We start from the raw sequence: 6,000 nt of genomic DNA on the forward strand, positions 1-6,000 counted from the left end.
TGTTGTGCCATGCCATGCCATGCCGTCCACAGTGTCATGCAGTGCCATGCCACGCTGTGCCATGCCGTGCTGTGCCATGTTGTGCCATGTTGTGCCGTGCTGTGCCATGCCATGCTGTGCCATGCCATCCACAGTGCCGTGCTCTGCCATACTGTGCCGTCCTGTGCCGTGCCGTGCCATGTTGTGTCCTGTTGTGCCGTGCCATGCGGTGCTGTGCCATGCCATTTTGTGCCATGCCATGCCATGCAGTGCCATGCCATGTTGTGCCACTCTGTGCTGTGCCGTGCCGTGCCATGCCGTGCCTTGCAGTGCCGTGCTGTGCCATCCATAGAGCCATGCCGTGCCATGCCATGCCATCCACAGTGCCATGCCATGCCATGCCATGCCATGCCATCCACAGTGCCATGCCATGCCATGCTGTACTATGTTGTGCCATGGTGCGCCATGCAGCGCCGTGCCATGCCGTGCCATGCCATGCTGTGCTGTACCGTACCGTGCCATGCCGTGCCATCCGCAGTGCCAATGTCAGGCAGGCTGGGGATGCCCCAAGCAGCGATGCCCATGAGAACGCCGGGGTGCAGAGCTCGGCTGCGCCAGCCATGCCGCCCAGGATGGCGCTGCCGGCTGCTCCGGCGCTGCTCCGGCACGGCCGGCACTTCCCGGGAGCTGGCTGAGAGGAGGGGAATCACTGCGTGCCGCCACGGACACGGCTCCCATGGGTGACCTCCCCAGCCGCTACCTACGATCCATTACCTGGAATTGCGCATTTATTCCTTTACGGCCCCCGGGGGCATGTCGGGCACGCAGCCCCCCCCCCCCGCACCCCGTGGCCGCCCGCTTCGTTATTAGCAGGCGATGGGGGGGCTTAACAACCACTGGTGCCTTGGGGTGGGGTGGGGGGGGTGAGGGGTCCCTCCCCATCACCGGTACCCAGCACCCCCCAGGGCAGGACACCTGTCCCGCGGCCACCCCAACACCCCGGCATGGGGGGGTCCCCTCCCGCAGGCACCCTGTTCCCCCCTGCCCATGGGTGCTGGCACCCAGGATCCCGCCCACTCCCCCCCCAGCCCTTCTCCTCCGCACCCCCATTTCCCCCCAGATTGCCGGGCTCCAGCAGGGACTTTACGGGGGGGGGGGGGGGGGCAGGTGGTGCTTCCCCCCTCCTCTCGCTGATGGGGAGCGACACGATGGGCGTCTATCACGAAATCCTCCCTGTGACGCGTGTTCTGCCTCCCTGTCGTCGTCCCCCCCCCCAAAACGTGTGGGGCTGGACCCTGCTTCACCCCATGGGGAATTGCTAATCCCCCTGCGAGCACCCTGCACTGCCCCCCCCCCAGGGCCCGGGGGTGCGAGCATCCCGACCCGGCGGGGGCGGGGGGGGGGGTTGTTCCCTTATCGATTGCCTCGTAGCCCACATTTTTCCTTTATCGTTACGGCTTTAATTAGAGGCTCCGGCTGCTGTGTCAGCAGTTTGCGGCAGCCCTGGAGGCCGCGGCTCTGCGGAGCGGACAGGGACTCTGCCTGCATCCCTGCCTGCCTGCCTGCATCCCTGCCTGCATCCCTGCCTGCATCCCTGCCTGCTGGCATAGCTGCCTGCCTGCATCCCTGCCTGCATCCCTGCCTGCATCCCTGCATCCCTGCCTTCCTGCATCCCTGCCTGCATCCCTTGCATCCCTGCCTGCATCCCTTGCATCCCTGCCTGCATCCCTGCATCCCTGCCTTCCTGCATCCCTGGCTGCATCCCTTGCATCCCTGCCTGCATCCCTGCCTGCTTGCATCCCTGCCTGCATCCCTGCCTTCCTGCATCCCTGCCTGCATCCTTGCCTGCCTGCATCCCTGCCTGCATCCCTGCCTGCCTGCCATGGGGTCAGTGATGGTCTGACCTGGAGAGGGGACAGCAAAGGGCTACCAAGATGCTGAGGGGACTGGACCCGCTCTCTGATGGGGAAAGGCTGAGGGATTTGGGTCTCTTCAGTCTGGACAAAAGACGGCTGAGGGGGGACCTTATCAACGCTGATAAATACTGAAAGGGGGGGTGTCAGGAGGACGGGGCCAGGCTCTTCTCAGTGGTGCCCGGGGACAGGACAAGGGGTAACGGGCACAAACGTGACCATGGGAAGTTCCACCTCAACACGAGGAGGAACTTCTTTGCTGTGAGGGTGGCAGAGCCCTGGCACAGGCTGCCCAGAGAGGTGGGGGAGTCTCCGTCTCTGGAGACATCCCAAACCCCCTGGACACGTTCCTGTGCCACCGGCTCTGGGTGACCCTGCTCTGGCAGGGGGTGGGACTGGGTGATCTCCAGAGGTCCCTTCCCACCCCCGACACGTGCCCGCACCCAGGTGGCCACATGGCAACCGGCGTGTGGCCGGGGGATGTAGCGGAGGGGTTCCGGAGAGCCCCAAACCCCGCCGGCCGCCCCCATGCCCCATCCCGGTGCCGATGGGTTTTCCCAGCTCTGGGGGGGACCCTGCGTGGGACAACGCGGGGGGGGTCCTGCCATCGTTCCTAGTGGCACCATGCCACCCGACTGACCCAATTTAGGGGGTTCCAAGCCATAAAGGCCAATTAGGCGGGGACGGGGTGCGGTGCGTTATGCAAATCAGCTAAACTGTTTATGCAAACGAGCCCGTGCTGCAATCCTAATGACTCGGGGCGGGGGAACGGCAAATGAAATGGCAAATAAAATGCTCTCCCCCTACAAAAAAACCCAAAAAGCAGTCGCCGCAGTCTGCGGTTTAGGGTTTTGGGGGTGAAAATCCAGCGGGAAAGCTGGCGGGGGGGAGAGGGGAGAGGCAGGATGGTGCTCAGCCCTCCCCCCCACCTCGCTGCCGTGCCTCAGTTTCCCCACCTGCCCCAGTGGAGCGGGGCCGGGGCCGCGCCGACCTCGCGCAGCTTCTTGCTTCTGGGTATTTTTAATCTTGGCAAGGATGTCTGTCCGTCCGCCCGCCCGCCCACTCGCCCACCCACCTTCCTCCACCGCCCACGTTCATCCTCCTCCTCCCTCCCGGCCGAGCTCCCCGTGTCGGCCGTGGGGACCCCGCGCTGCGTCCCCGGGGGGGGGAATATGGGGGTCCCCGGGGAGTCACCGCCTCCTCCTGCTGCCGTCTGCCCCATGGGGAGGGTGGGTGTCCCTTGTAGGGGCTGTGGGGCTGGGGGCTGCAGGGATGTGGGGCTGGGGGCTATGGGGCTGTGAGGATGTGGGGCTGGAGAGCTGGGGGCTGCGGGGCTATGGGGCTGGGGGCTATGGGGCTGTGAGGATGTGGGGCTGGAGAGCTGGGGGCTGCGGGGCTATGGGGCTGGGGGCTGTGGGGCTGGGGGCTGTAGGGCTGTGGGGATAGGGTCTGCAGGGCTGGGGGCTGTAGGGATGTGGGGCTGGGGACTATGGGGCTGGGGCAGGGGTCCCCAAACCCCGGTCTGGGGACGGGGGACCCTCTCCCGGCCACGTCCCCGGAGATGCGGGTGGCACCGGTGGGCTCGGCAAAGCCCTTGACACCAAAAAACCTTGCGGGGGGGAGGGGGGGGGGTGTCCATGGGGGTGGCCAGTGCTGGACCACCACCCGGTGGGGCAGCATCCAGCCCCCCCCAGGGACATGGGGTGGGGGTCCCGGCGATAGTCCCCAAGGCTCCCACGGTGGCCTGGGGACACGTATGCCACCCAGGGGAGGGGGAGACCCACACTGGGGGTGGGGGGAGCAGCCAAATTGCCCCCCATCCCCTCCCCTGCCGGGAACCCAAGGGTATATTTTTAACGGGCCCTGCGCTCGGCTATAGCCGTGCTGGCAGCAGTAGCCACACGGGCCGCTGGCGGTAGCCACACTTGCAGGAGCCGCGGTGCCCCCCCTCCAAGCTCAGATGGGTGATGTTGGGGGTATCACGCCCCCCCCTCCCCATTCTCCCCCTCCTCACCCCAGCACCCCTCCACCGCCCCGATCCCGGCCGGAGCTGCCGGCTCCCGGGGGATTCCGGGAAAAACCGCCCCATCGGCAGAATTTTCCCAAATCCAAGGCGCTTGGTTATTTTGCCGCGCTCGGATGAATCCGGCCTTCGATTACCAGGCGTTAAATCTCCTGCGCGCCGGCGTATGTGCCCCCCCCGCCTTCATCCCTCATCTCCCCCCCCCCGCCCCCCAGCATCCAAACCCCACCGGGCCCAAACGCCGATCTGGGCTACCATACGGATCCTGGGCTACCATATGGCACGGTGCCGGTGCCGCCGCCAACCCGCCGAGCTGCGAAAAAACCAGCCCCCCCCACCCCCCACCCCTTCCTTGTCCGTCCGTCCGTCCCCCCCCCCCCAATCTGCAGCACCGGCGCCAAAAATATCCGCAGCAATAAGAATAATTAACGGCTTGGGTGGCCCACGCCGCCGGGATGGTTGCCACCCGGTGACACCGGGGCAATGGGGACTCCCCCCCCAGCTTCTCCAGGGGTGCCACCGCGGTGCCATGGCAGGGGGGTGGGTGTCCCGCTCGCAGCACTGGTGGGACACCCCTCCCTCCCCGCCGCGTCCCCCCGCGTCCCCAAGCCGCAGCCACACGGGGGTGGGCGCCGGGAGCGTGTCCCCCTCCCAAATCCCCACCGCCGGGGCGGGGGGGGGGGGGGGGGGGGGGGGGATGTTTCAGGGCGGCTGCTGTGACATTTGCTTTTTTTGTGGGGTTTTTTTTTGTGGTTTGTTTTTTTTTTTTTTCCTGAAAGCGCATATTTTTATTTAGTAAATATTTGCCTTTTATCCCGGCGGCTAATCACCGCGCTGCTCTTGCCGAAACGCCGCCGCCGTAGGCCGGGGGGGGAAAGAAAAGGCCCCCCCACGCCCCCGGCACCGTGTCCCCCCCACCCCACCCCGGCCGAGCCCCCCGCTGTGGCTGGGGGAGCGGGGGGACGACGGGGGGTGCCCCGTCCCGCTTTTGGGGTGCTGGCAGAGCCCGTGGGCAGGTGGGGGCCGGTGCCCGCCGGGGGGGGGGGGGGGCGGGGGGGGGTGTTGCCATAGAAATTAGCCGTAACGAAGCCGGGAGGTTTTAATCACGGGACGCTGCCGCGCGGCCCCCGCTCCGCCGTGGGGGGGAGGGACGGGGAACCCGCCGTGGGGCGGGATGCGGGGGGGGGGGGGGGGGGGGCCGGGCACCGGCGGGGTTCGGTGTGGGGCACCCTGCCAGTGCCCGCCACCCCCTGCCTGTATCGTCACCCCCCCGCCTGCATTGCCACCCCCTGCCTGCACTGTCACCCCCCCCTGCCCGCACTGCCACCCCCTGCCTTCACTGCCCCCCCCACCCTCACTGCCCCCCCTGCCTGCACTGCCCCCCCTGCCTGCACTGTCACCCCCTGCCCGCACTGCCACCCCCCATCACACTGCCCCCCCACCTGTACTGTCCCCCCAGCCCTCACTGCCCCCCTGCCTGCATTGCCACCCCCTGCCTGCACTGCCCCCCCTGCCTGCACTGCCCCCCCGCCCTCACTGCCCCCCCCGCCTGTGGCTGCACTGTCACCCCCCTGCCCTCACTGTCACTCCCCATCACACTGCCCCCCCGCCTTCACTGCCCCCCCCGCCTGCACTGCCCCCCCTGCCTTCACTGCCCCCCCTGCCCTCACTGTCACCCCCTGCCTGCGCTGCCACCCCCATCACACTGCCCCCCCATCACACTGCACCCCCGATCACCCTGCCCCCCCCATCCCCCCGCAGCCCCCAATCACCCCCCACCCCCCCGTGCCCGCCGCGGACCCCCACCCCCCCCCGCACCCCCCCCCCCCCCAGCCCTTTTTCCCGGCGGCCGGGGGCCGATTTACTCGAGTGCTGGAATTCGGGCTCAAACTGGAGCCGAAGCGCTTAAATAAAATCAAGCCGTCACTCCGACCCCGCCCCCCCCGCGCCCCCCCACAGCCGAGGGGGCGGGGGGGGCCGGGGCGGGGGGGGGAGGAGGAGTGCGGAGGTGCCACGGAGGGGGGAGGAAGGTTCCCGCCCCCCCCCCCCCCCCCCCCCCCAGCCACAGCGCGGGGTGAGGAAGAC

The 6,000-nt window shown here is 68.0% G+C and overlaps 2 protein-coding genes across 2 annotated transcripts in view; one reads left to right on the forward strand and one right to left on the reverse strand.

The window, feature by feature from the left end:
- Positions 1-6,000, reverse strand: part of LOC141738011 (filamin-C-like) — a 236,211-nt gene that overhangs the window by 163,378 nt on the left and 66,833 nt on the right. The window lies entirely within an intron of this gene.
- SND1 (staphylococcal nuclease and tudor domain containing 1) overlaps positions 1-6,000 on the forward strand; it is a 145,615-nt gene that overhangs the window by 122,410 nt on the left and 17,205 nt on the right. The gene's annotated exons all lie outside the window — the stretch shown is intronic.

The sequence above is a fragment of the Larus michahellis genome, chromosome 1 (assembly GCF_964199755.1).
Source record: "Larus michahellis chromosome 1, bLarMic1.1, whole genome shotgun sequence".
In the NCBI taxonomy this organism is placed as follows: Eukaryota; Metazoa; Chordata; class Aves; order Charadriiformes; family Laridae; genus Larus; species Larus michahellis.